At 40.5% G+C, this 13,361-nt stretch overlaps 1 protein-coding gene across 1 annotated transcript in view; it reads right to left on the reverse strand.

Moving 5' to 3' along the window:
- The window catches only part of alk (ALK receptor tyrosine kinase), a 236,237-nt gene that overhangs the window by 198,393 nt on the left and 24,483 nt on the right, over nt 1-13,361 (reverse strand). The gene's annotated exons all lie outside the window — the stretch shown is intronic.

The following is a 13,361-nucleotide window of genomic DNA, read 5'->3' on the forward strand; positions in this document are numbered from 1 at the left end:
TGAGACTTTTATCTAACGTGGCGTAAATAAGCGCTGAAAATAACGCTAACACGTTCCGCTGTGTTTGTTTTTATCTTCTCCACATCTTTATGGATGCCGCCTCTTTGTTTTTTTGGGATTAAAAATAAAGCTGTAGCATTTTAATAAAATTCGAAGCCAACTGAAGGCTAATTGTTTCCGACATTGATTGGCAGACAGCACCTTACCTTGCTCTTGCAGTAAGACTGATGAAAGCGTGATTTTGTTTGGATGACATTCTGCTTGTTGAGCTGCACACTTCAACGGAATTAAATCCGACAGTTGCATTTCTGTACGACGTGGAGAAATGAGCCAATTTAATCATATCCTGTTATCAACAACCAACCAACTAAAGCTAAAGTGATTGATGCTGAGAAAATTTAGGACAGTAATTAAATTTAAAAAAAAAAATATTGTGGCTAAATTAGGATTCCTCAATAACACATATTCAGTGCTAAACCAAACCTTAGGCTGTTTCCTCAAAGAATAAAAATGGTTCTTTACACTGTTTTACTCAGACAAAGCACAGTTATGAGATTATGTGTGACTGAGAAAGGCTATAATTGAGGCCACGATGGCTTACTGTGAAACCAAGTCAGACTCAAAATGACTTCCAGAGGCTTTGTGCTCATGGGAATGTGGCCACAGTGACTTGAAACAAAAGGAAGCTCCCCTATTGTCTGTTGACTACTGGACAGGAAATTAGGCTGGGCATCAGAGTCTGCATGTTGGGGTGTTAATTGTCTCTCCCAACACTCAACAATAAAACTGATTTTCAGAGAATTAGTAGCCTTGTTACAGATCATATATCCATCCTTGTATTAAATGAGGATTGTCCGCTGTGGCAGGGTTCCCAGTCTGCTCTGAACATGACAGAGGGTTGCCCAGGCTCTGAGCCAGCACAGTAATATTGTTTGGTATGGACACAGAGAGGTCATGTCTTACCTGTAACATTCCATTTAATTAAATCACCCACCTGCAATTCCAGTGGACTCACTGGTGTTTATTAGTACTGTTGCGCTTGTTCTCACACTTTATGGAGCAGATAAGTCAAAATGAGGCTGCTACTTGCCAAAACATTTCCCAGAGGTGTCTGTGCTGCTCTCTCATTGTATCTGTGCAATCTGTTCACTGTGCTGAGGGACTGAAAGCAAAGCTTTTCTTTTGTTGCCTTTCGTTTTGAATGTAATCCTGCACCAAAGTCTGAGGCATTGATACCTTACTTTTACTTTTTTTTTGGCTAGCTAAAATGTTTGTGGTTTGCAGATTCATGGACTTTTGCAAGACCTAGTACTTTTCTGCAGTGACACTACAGCATGTAAGACGAACCCGGGTGTCTGTTTTTGTGGGTGGAAATCGTAGCATTTTCATTCAAGTCAGTTTTTCTCTTTCAGGGCAATCTCCTTAGAAATCATAATCTTTAAGCTGACACTTATTTACCACCTTTTTATCGAGGTACTGCTTTCAGAAATTGCACCTAAGATAGTTTGTTGGCGGGTAAGCACATCTATCCTAAGACAGAGCCATCTGTTGTGGTGGTGAGGGGGAACGTCAATCCTCAAGTGTGCAACACCTGTGAATCATGGGTACCGCTAATAGAATTGAATCTGTTTTGGTGGCCTAAAGTCATTTTTCCCCAATGGTATGCTAACTGCAGACGTACACCCTGTCCATCCATTCAGTTACCGAGGATGCATTGCTCCATATTGGTAATTAGAAAAGTCTTGCCTGACTGAGGGTAAATTTAAAGACTGGCTGTCCATTCAGTCGATTTGATAAATCACTTTGCAGGGTCTACAGGTCACCGAGCTAAAAAGTTACATTCACTCTAATGTAACTCCTGCTTTAATGCATGCAAGAACACTCAAATTGCTCGTCTCAAACATCTCTCATGATGCAGTAAGTCAAAAAGTCCCAGCAAAATAATCTTCATTCTCTCCACAAAAAAACCCAAAACCAGAGACTGCTTGTCAATGAACTTTAAAAACCCTCTTCCTCCTCCTCCTCCTCCTCCTCCTCTACCTTTAACACTTCAGGGCCCATCTTCAGACATGACTGTAGCTTTCCAAAACATACAATCTGACATTCACACCTACTTCATGCTGTGATTCGGAGGTGAGAAAAAAACCAAGGTTTCTATTTTGCACTATTTTTTTTTTTTTTTTACTCTTCATACAGCTATCTTCTGCTTCCCAGCAGAGACCGTCTGAAAGTGTGCAACATTATCCCAACAGAATGAACAACTACATTTGCCCTCTGATGCTTTTTGAGGTTGGAACAGGAAAGAAAAACTTTTGGTCGTTCTATACATTCACAACTAGATCGGCACCTGCACTGCTTATATTATATAGCAGCATACCACAGGTTTGTGCTGCTTTGTTCACACATGTAAAGACATTTAGGGATGATTACAGATGGCCTGGACACACTCACCATAATGCATAATGTCTCTTTTCAGCAAGAGAAAAGGGACAATATTAGTAATGACAGAGCAGGAAGCCAGCTGAGGAGGACAGGAAATAAGAGGCACAAGAACAAATTTCCGCTCCGCTGTCTTAAGGTTCTCTCACGTGTAATTCTGTTGGCACAGACCCAGTCTCTCCCAAAGATCAAGCTCTGATAAAGGGAATACAGCATCGCGTGGTATTATTATAACAGCTCTTTGAGAGTACAGACCCAGAGGGAAGTGTAATTATTTGTCTCGTGACATTTGGCCAGCCCGAGCCTGTTGCTTTAGTCTTCAATTGCTAAAAATTGCTGCTTCCTCTACAGTTGGTTCACATGTGCCTGTGAAGAGGTTGTATCCATGAGATTTGAATCTAACATGACGGTTGCCGACTTTGTAAAATGGAACACACATCTTCCCCCCTGATACCTGATCTATTCTAAGACAAAGTCAAGTGATGCTGCTGCTGCTGTCCAGGTAACATGAAATATTACTGAGGTCCGCTGCCCAAAGTTATGCATCTGCCAGATGGCTTTTAGAAGAAATAGCTTTTTCCAGATGACCCTGACCAAATACACCCTGTGTACTTCTCCAAGGGATGAAGTGTGTGCTAGGATTTGGTGGTGGGATTTCATGCCCCAGTGGGAATAGTTCCTTAAGCTTCAAGCAATGCATATGGAAGCACAGAGAGATTGCTTCATGTTCTCTAGTTACTCAGCACAGAGGTAGAGATAAACACAAGGGTTCATTTCGAGGAGTTTCCAGGAGCAGGGCGCAGCTGACTTGGCCTTGCCTTTGGGGCAAATTGAGTGAACTGTCAGTGCTTTTGTGACAACCCCATCACACACATCCCAGCCAAAACTCCAGGGTTACATAAAGTGACATGTCAGATTTAACACACCACAGCGTATCACCTGTGTGCTTGTAAGAAATGCATCATCATTCAATCCGCTAATGTCCAGGCACAGATAAATCCCCCTTTATTTATTTCCAGAGCTTATTCCACACAAATCAATACAAAAACATCTAAATCCAGTTCTGCTTGGAATCTTCTGGATTTTCACACTGTGCCATCAAAAAAATAGTGACCTAGATACCAGAAGGCTTACATCATTATCCATGACAAATGATGCTCTTACACTTACTGAACAGTAGCCCTTTTTTTCACCTTTCACTGTTTATCACCAGCTTGCAGCTTGAGGCGTCACCCATTAGAAATCTTTAACTTCCCTGCCACTGCCCGTAAGTAAGACAGAGCATTGGAGACAGAGAGCAGCAGGAACCATATTATAGCATCTGTATTGATAATCAGGCTAATCAAGTGTGGGAGGGGGGGGGGTTATTGATGAGTAGAAACTAAAGAAACAATCTCTATAGTTTCTAGACTGTGACACCAATAACTAATTCTAATATAACTAATCTGAATAGAGCCCCTGGAAAACCCAGAGTACATTTGCTTTCCTAATTAGGAAACAGATAAGTGAGCGTCTGCAGATGATTGAGGTATTCTGTGAGCACCTGTCTATCTGGTGATCTCCAGACAGCGCCGGTACAATGACTGGTTTAACAGCCATTTAACACAGCTACTGCCACACACACCCCCAGATGCCAATAAAAAAAGCTGCGCATTTACTCCGAAATTGACTGAAATCATCTGCTGTTGAGGATGGTGATAGAAGGACAAGGAGACCAGGGGATATGACATTAAGGAGAATTGGCTGCCAGCTCCTCCTCTGTCATTTTATGGGCTTTTGTGAGTGATACAGCAATGAAAGACAGAGGAGGGGCACACCAGGCGATGGCATTTAAACCCATATGGCTGTGATCAGGGCAAACAAGCCCAACCTGATAGACATAATGTGTTTGCAATTGGTTTTTCCATGTCAGCCATGCAGGCTCCTTTTTTTTTACTTTTACTCCACATCAGTCATGTATTAGGAATAATTCATTGATTACTTAATTCAATAACTAACAGTATATATTTTATAGAGGGTAAAAGACAAATATTGAGAAAAACCTCCCTTTAAATTATACATTGCAGAGATTTTTAATAGATTAACTGCTCACGCATCATCTTCTATTTAAGTAAAATCTAGTGCAAATAAATAAAATGGACTGGGCCTCCTCATACAGCGAGTGGATGGAGAAAAAAGGCATTGGAGATGTTAGATTTGGGGTCAAAGCAGGGAGGGGGGAGCAGGGGGATAAATGTTGCATGAGGCGTTCATTTATTGGAGCCATTTGTCTGTGGAAGAGGAGACAACTGTGACTTTCTGGCAGCGTGAGACTATTTACAGCTATTGGCAGGCCGCTGCGAACACCGTATCTCTCCCCCCAGGGTGTCTGTCTGGTAATCCCTCCAATGCATCTCCTTACCTGTGACACAAAGAGACCGACTGCCAAAAGCCAATTTACATACATTTCTTCATTAACAGAACACATGCCAGCTGATAATCAATAATCAGATACGCATGAGGCATAAATACTAATCTTAAAGGTGAGAGTTTAGCACTGCGTGTGCACATAATAAAAAAGAATATTAGCTTCGTGCTCCTGACTTATTCTCAGCTTCTAGACATGAACCATAAGCAGGTCTGCATGTTCTATTCATGTTCACACATTGGAAATAATCTTCATAGGTCACCGTGATATTTTAGAGTCTTACATTTATGAATGCTAATCAAGCAGAGGCCACTGAACATCAGAGTGAGTCAATTATTCATGCTCATCCCAAAATGGAGTAGAGGGAAAGCAACATTTACTACAGCTGAAACTCAAACATAAACTCATTACGGCCGAGTAGAAGTCACTTTAAAGAGTTTACAGTCCGCTCCGAGATGTGCTGACCAGCCAGTGGAAGTGTTTGAGCAATCACAGAGGCTTCGCTCGCACCTGCCGAGCTGACTTTACAGGCTATACTTTGTGCATTCAGCCAGCGTTTGCTGAGTTGTCATTGGCAGAAACCTCCCATCTTTGTCAGTCCATCAGATCAGCTCTCCTCTCCTGACTGCTGCTATTACAGTCACGCTAGATTTCCTCCTCTCTGAGCGGAGAAACTGTGGTTTAGAATTACAGCTTTTGTTTACTTCCAGTCTCAATTAATTAGGTCCATCCACATTTGGCAGGAGGCTTCACTGTGTTGTGGCTGCACGTGTCTGAGATATGTTACAATTATAAAGTGGTATGAATCTGTGTCTACTACTGATTCAGTTCAAAAAGTGCATTTTAAACATAGAAGCAGTGTGATTGTGCCTTTAAAGAGTGTGTAAACAGCACTGTTCTGCCTGCATTGTTCAAACAAAGCCCTGGATCTTCTCCTCCTTCTGCATGTTTGCTCTTCTCTCCTGTACAGTATAGACATTTCTTATTTACTGTACAATTACCATTGCTCCATTTCTTCAGGTTTTTTTCTCTCCTCCGACAGTCAAAATAAGTCCAATAATGTATACACTGTATTTTGTCATTGATTCTATAACTGAGACTTTATTTAGGGTTTTAACCCTAAGAAACTGCGGTGGATGGCAGGGGAAGACATCATCAGTGGACAGTAGCAGCGGATGTTTTATTTTTCGTCAAGTCGCAGCGATGAATGCTCACATTAAACAGATCGATATCGTGTCCCTTGGGGGGTGTGGTGAGGATTGATATTTCAAAGCACCACTCTTACTTTCCAGCTTTTGTGGATTACTGTTATCAAATGGACACAGATGGGGACACATAGAGCAGAATACATGCATACACAGATGGCTTTACACTGTGCAGCCATGCTGGTGTACAAACACCATGTCTACTGATCAATACAACAGGGACATCAGACAGCTTATGTACCCCCCCCCCCCTCCTCACAAGCAGATCTACCCTTTTCCAGTTTAACATGAACCATAAGATTATTTGTTAGCTGCCCCTGATAGCATGTATGAATGGCAGAGAATAAATGAGACGGGGCATCTGTTGTCAGGATTACAGTGTCCCTTGATAGCAGGTAAAGATGCAATGAAATCTTCAAGCCTGCGACTGTCCACCGTTCACAGCGGCAACATAATGGATTAATCAGGGCCTACAGCTGGGGTTTACGTTTTTCTGTTTTTGCCATAAAAAACTCTTCTCGAAGAAAGCCGGGCATCCTCCCAAAACGCACCTGGCTCATTTTTGTTACTGTTGATGTGATCTAGCTCAGAAACCAGAGGGAATGAAGGAAAAGGTCTCTTATCGTAAACTAATTAAAAACTAGCTCAGGACACAGGGAGAACCTGACAGAGTGCCATCCATTTTAATCAGACACGCAGCTACGCTATAAAGACATCACCTCAACAGATGCCCCACTTTCTGTAGGGGGAGGAGGGAGTCCGCGAACATGACAGGTGTTATTTATTTTTCTCAAACCCATGTTTGAAATAGAATCCTGCTTTTTGGCAATTAACTAAGATAAGAACGGGGGGAGTTTTGTAGGGGTGTGCAAGTGTTTGTGAGCAAGATTATTATTATTATTTTAGCTAAACAGGAGGCAAATGAGAGAAGGTGGCACAGTGATAAGAAGGACACCTTTAGTGTAAGCTTGCAAACAAAACCGATGTGTTTTTGGAGCAAAGTTGAGTTGGAAAGTTATTAAGTGTAAAGAAACGCCTCATCAAAAGCCGAGATCCTAATATTTTGGATGGCTGAATTGACATTTCTTTACTGTTGAGCAGTTCTGGCTGCCACTGTTGAGAATGTTTGCAATAAATTAAATTTAGTGTGTGACTGTGGGCTGTTTAATTTATGAGTGGTTTCCTGGTTGAGCTTTAGTGCCCCATAATACCACATTTAATTGAATTAAGCTAACTTCAGCTCATATCATAAGGCATCACTGAACCGGTGTGGCACCAGCACAGACAGAAAAACCAGCAAGCATCCACTGGAATGTACAGCAGAGCCAAACAAGAGCCACGAAGCACATCCCCTATCTGCGTTTAACGCACTATGGTCCAGCACATCATCATAAAATTTAATTCCACTCTGTGTAGGATGGTCCATCAAGCTGCTGGCAAATTTCAGCCCATGAATCATGGCCTTTGGTGGAATTGTATATCTAACCTTTGACCCATTGCTTTGAATGGGAAACATTTCGTTTTGTTTAGCATTGCCATATATTCACCTGCTGCTGTTTATACAGCTCTTAGGCTGCAGGTTTTGATTATTAGTGTATGGACAGGTCTAACTGTTGCAATATTCATGTTGCTGCTGAAATATGGACAGTTTGACTGTTTCAGGCCCATTTCCCGCTAATGCCTTTCCCCTAATTAGATCCGGAGGTCTGTCTTTTTTTTCTTCTTTTTTTTTCTTCTGCTACATCTTTTCTCCACCCACATACACACACACATCCACACACACAAATGTCTTTTCACCCCTGGTATATTCTTTGAGATGAAGGCAACGGAGGTAATTGCATTAGCATCAATTTACTAGTGTGGCAGAGGACAGCTGTGCAATCCAGTGATGTATGGCCACTGATAAAAGTCCAAAATATATGTGTACATCTTACAAGAATGTATATTGAAACCCACCAACCATGTTTTCAGACTGATTGTGATTATCAGTATAATTTCATTAAACCATTTACATAGAAGGAGTGACGTTAATATTTCCATTTTAATCTTGCTGCAATGACGGCTCCTGGAACAAATCATGTCATGTTTTTTTTTTCTTCACCACCAGCTACTAGCAACATAAATCATTTTCTGTCTGTCACCAACAGCAGTCACAGTGCTCCCTGCTGCACTTCTCTTGTTTCCATCTCAGTTTCTAACAATGAATCTAGAGACTCAACACCTGAAGCCTCTATGCATCCACAGTACAGTCACAATGTTCTGCATGCCATAGTAGCAGACGTGTGGAGTGACAGACTCTACATTTCATTCTCTTATAGCTGAGTCAATGCATTTTCAGAAGCTACAGTAGCGTTGCTATCATTTCTAGCTCATACTGTAGCTAAATCAAATTTATTATGTGACTCTAAGTAAGCTGTGTCACGTTATGGAGATTAATGGCTTGATGGATCAATCTGAAAGCAGACCTGGGTGGATGGTTACTCAGTTTACTAAGCCATCAAGCTGTTATGTTTTCTTCAGTGTCAGTTATTTTTTTTGTATCTGCTGCTTTTATGTTTAAAATCAACATCAAAGCAACATAATGAGTTAGCACAGCTATTGTGACTGATGAGTGATAAATAGGTAGAAGAATCCAAAAACACACAACATGACATGTAAGGTCACAGAAACAAACCTTTTCCAATGTTCTATATAGCAGTGCTAACCTATTTCCTGAAGAGAGTATGGCAAGAACTAATAAGAAAGCAATGATGACACAACATGACACACAGCATGACTTCAATTGCTACTTATTCACAGTTTGGTGCGTGACATGTATCTATCTGGAGCTGGCCTCAGAAATATATGAAATATGCTTTAGCTGCCAGATGTTTCACTGGCTCATTGCTAGTACTTGTTGTGCATAAGTAATGAAACTGAACAAAGACCACACATTTGAGGCCATATTTTAAAAAATTTGAGGTGAGAAAAACTAAAAAAAGTTTTGCAGAGCTGAAAATCATCATTAGCTTAATATATCACAAAAAAACATTTGGTCACTAATACATCTGCCAGATACGACACATAGTTATGTTTACACTAACAGAACATAAAGACCAGCCAGATGTCATCCAATCATCGACAACACAAAATGTGAGAGGCAGGTTGGGACTGGTAGGGTTATGTGGAATGTGGTGGACTTTCAAGGTTTGAGCCCCCCTGACAACACAAGCAATGTTTTCACTGACTATTAATTTTAGTTTGTGTCCAAACTTAAGTTTCACTTTTAATCATGTTTGGAGTTAGGCATTAAAAAAAAGGGTCAGTATTAACAGGGTGAAGATCATCATTAAAATACATGAATTCACAACAAACACATTTTACACAGTTGCCATTTTTGGATACCATCAGAACTATTCTCCACCCCCCATGAATGCATAGTGATGCGGCCTGAGAAATATGCACATGTTCTACTTTTAAGGACTGACATATCAACTTCTGGTTATGTTGTTATGGTGACAGCATGAGAGCACAGCTGTTTGATTTTTCGTTAACAACATATATTTATTAAGAGAGCTTTAAGCATTGATGCTTTATTCATCTCATTGAATGCTCGGCTCATCTTTGTACTCTGAAGGCAATGAATGCACTGATGTTTATGTCATGATATTAAAGTGAATTTGTAGTATGGGGTGCTTATATGTAATATTACTAATGTATACCACATATCAAATTCTGTTTTATAAAGATGCTCTCTGGTGTACAGCGTAGAGAATATGTTGAGTGGCTAATCTGTGGAAAAACAATTATTTGTAGCAGATCAATGCTGAACAGTAAGAGGTTTTAAAAGCCTGTGTGGGAGGTAAAATTCATATTATATATATTATTAGACTGCTTTACTGCACTTTATGCAAAATGTTGATGAGCGGACAATGTGCTAGAAAAATTCAACTAACTTAATAAATTGTCATTATTCCAAATCCAACTTATGATAATGAGCTCATTTCAGCCACTGGACCCATAGTGAAAAAACAGATACATGCATTCACTGTGAACACTTTTTAGAGCAACGTTTGACTTAAAAACTGCCATCAGCGAGCAGCAAGAAGAGTAAAAACTACTCCTGGAAAAGCTTTTTTGATTTAAGTGAACTGATGGAGCACACTGATGGACACCAGCCTCCCCCAGATGATGATGTAAAGACCCACCAGTCATCCACCTGACCCTGCATCCACACTTCACTAGCTTCAGGGATCCTGTTTCAAATGCCACGCCACATCTTTTTAACATTGTGAGTTCACGGTGGTCATACTATCTATGTGCCTGAATATCCACTTCAGGTGCAACTATTGCTGTGGAGTAAATAACAGCCTGGGAAAAATAGCTGCGTGTTTTTCCCACCAACCCCACTCTTTTTTTGTCTCAGCGTCGTGCAGGATCAAACGTCATGCCTCCCCTCCAGTCACACAGAGCAGGAAATGAGGAAATTGAAGATAAATCCTATCAACAGTTATTATTTCCTACCTCACTGAATATGCTCAACCTGTGTGAGGACTGATAACACATTTAATAACTCTGCTTTCCGACTAATCTGTGTTGAAATGGTGTTTGAATGTTCCATAAGGTCAAAATGATCAAAATACTAAAAGTTGCCTAAAGCTGTTGAGAGAGCCCATTACAATAGAAGTGTTATAAAGATGGTTTTAAGAAGAAAAAAAAGAAATAATTTTACAATTATGACTAAATGCTATGTTCACTTTTGGCTCAGTTCTATATCTCAAAGGGAAATTATCCATAGGCCAACAGTCAGAGGGCAACTTACATGTCCAACTGATGGATAAGAAAATAAACTTCAGATACTCTACCAGAGCATAAACACGTTTCTTCCCCCTTTTATTGAGCTATCCACAAAGTAACTGCTGTCCAAAATAGATGAGATTCCCTGAACTCAAGCTGCTGGGGTCCCCTGAGCTTTCATCCATCTGAAGCATATTCTCCCCCTGCACAACACATCAGGCTGCTCACCTAAGCCACGGCTGCCTACACAGAGGCTGTAAGAAAATAAAATCATCATGCCTGCTTATTGTTTCCTCTCCATACCACTGAACAACTCTGCGATGCTCAGAAACTTAGCACTTTGCTATCTTTCGAGTATGTATTTATTCTTTGGAAAGGAGAAAATGTTTTTTTCACCCACAGCGATCAATAGAAAAAAACATGTAAACCAGTTTGTATATCACTACTGTCACAATGCTGGGAGAAATATAAAGTGACTGCATCTCTAACATAGACAAAGGGACAAAATCTTAATATATTTTGTTTATTTTTGACCTAATTTGCATGTTATTAATTTACAATATTTCCCATGCTGAGAACAAACGTGCATGAAAATAACTAAGGAAAGATATTTTGAGAATTTCCTTCACTTTGCCTAAAAAAGGCCGAGCTGCAGCTGATACTCTGGTGAAACATTCAGAGTGGCAACATGCTGAAAAACACGCTGAGTTTCAGAGGTGGGCTTTGTGCAGTCTCCAGCGACTCTGCAATGTGCCTGCTAAAGCTTGCATGACCTTTAAACATCATTAACGTTAACTTGGGCTCTGTTGTACCTGCATTTGTAATGATGAGTGGAGCACGCATTCACTCACACACACACACACACACACTAATGCTCTGCAAAAGAGTGGGACACACTTTACAAACACACACACACACTGAGTCACACAAATCCTTTTTCTCAGTAAGGGGCCAAATCGATACACACCACACCGATTCTATTTGCATGGCTTTGATGTCAGACTGAAGCTCTCTAGAGAGGTTCTCTTCCCTCAGTAATGCGTACACACATGCATATACACACACACACACACACAATCAAATGCTTACAAATGATGCAAACACACAGAGTACATGTGCACACATGAATCCTGTGGTATTATTGCAAGTGAATTAGCTGGCTTGCTTTTTATTCCCCACTGCCATTACAAAGCAGATGGTTCTGAATTAAAATGGCCAATCAGTGAAGTTAGGAAGGTGTCTCTGTTTAACCATGCCGGTGCTTTCCAGTGGGTAGGTGTAGGGATTTAAGGGAAATGTGTGTGTAAGTCTGGCAGACCCATCCACAACAACAGAACAAACAGTGCCACAGGGTTTTTTTTCAAAGTTGCTCTACATTATACTTTATTCTAAACACAAAGCAGGGAATATGTGGGAATGTGGTGGAATGTTAGAGGGCATACAGTGGGGAGTTCAACATATTATATTGAGCACTGGTTAGCACTGACACCTCACAGCAGTAAGGTTCTGGTTTAAATTCAGCACCATCTATCTGTGTGGAGTTTGTATGTTCTCCCTAGGTTTTCCTCTGGGTCCAAAGACATCCACGTTAGGTTGACTGGGCCGTATAGGAGTTAGCCCTATGATAGACTGCCGACCTGTCCGGGCTGTACCCTGCCTCCTGCCCATTAACAGCTGGGATAGGCTCAAGCTCCACTCTGACCCTGTAGTACAGGACAAAGCAGGTTTTGAAGATGCTTGTAACAGATTGGAGATCATGCAAGGTCCATGTAGCTTTTTACTGTCATTCAAACTCTGCCTAATGTATTTGTGCAATAGAAAAGATTCTATATCGAATCTATAATGACTGCAGCATCTGAAACTTGCTGTTGACTACATGTTTTTATATATTTATATATATATATATATATATATATATATAAATATATAGATATCCAGATGTTTGCAGATTTGTAACATATGTACTGATGCAGATCTATGAACATGTTTTATGAATGTCTGCACAGTTTCTGTTAAATTAATATTTTCTATTAATTAAAATGAGTGCCTTATGCTGTTTTATCGGAGCAGAGATGTGCTCTCTGAGTCCTTTTTTATTTTAGGTATCATTGAGTTTTAAAGGCAGGCTTAAAGAACAAACAAGACACTCCAGGTGGTTTGAAATGCACCACCCCCCTTTATCCTGTTTAGCATTTTATCATGGCTTATAGGAACATAATGGTTTTAAAGTTTGCTTTGCGTAATAACAGCAGCTGTAAGCTAAAGACAATCCGGCGGTGAAGGGGACGGGTTTTTATGATCATATATTCAACGACAACTGCATGTTATGCTCTGCTTCTTAAATCTTTCCACCAATATGCCCTGTGTCATAAAGAGGTGCGCCTCCACACTCCCATGCCATAAAAAAACACGGACTTTACTTTTATGTACTGAAAGAGCACATGATTGGTTAGAGGAGAGAAAGGTGACAATATGACCGCTGCAGAAATCTATGCCAACAAACAAACCGTATCCCAACTTCAGTTTTTTTGTCT

Source organism: Parambassis ranga, chromosome 22, assembly GCF_900634625.1.
Source record: "Parambassis ranga chromosome 22, fParRan2.1, whole genome shotgun sequence".
In the NCBI taxonomy this organism is placed as follows: domain Eukaryota; kingdom Metazoa; phylum Chordata; class Actinopteri; family Ambassidae; genus Parambassis; species Parambassis ranga.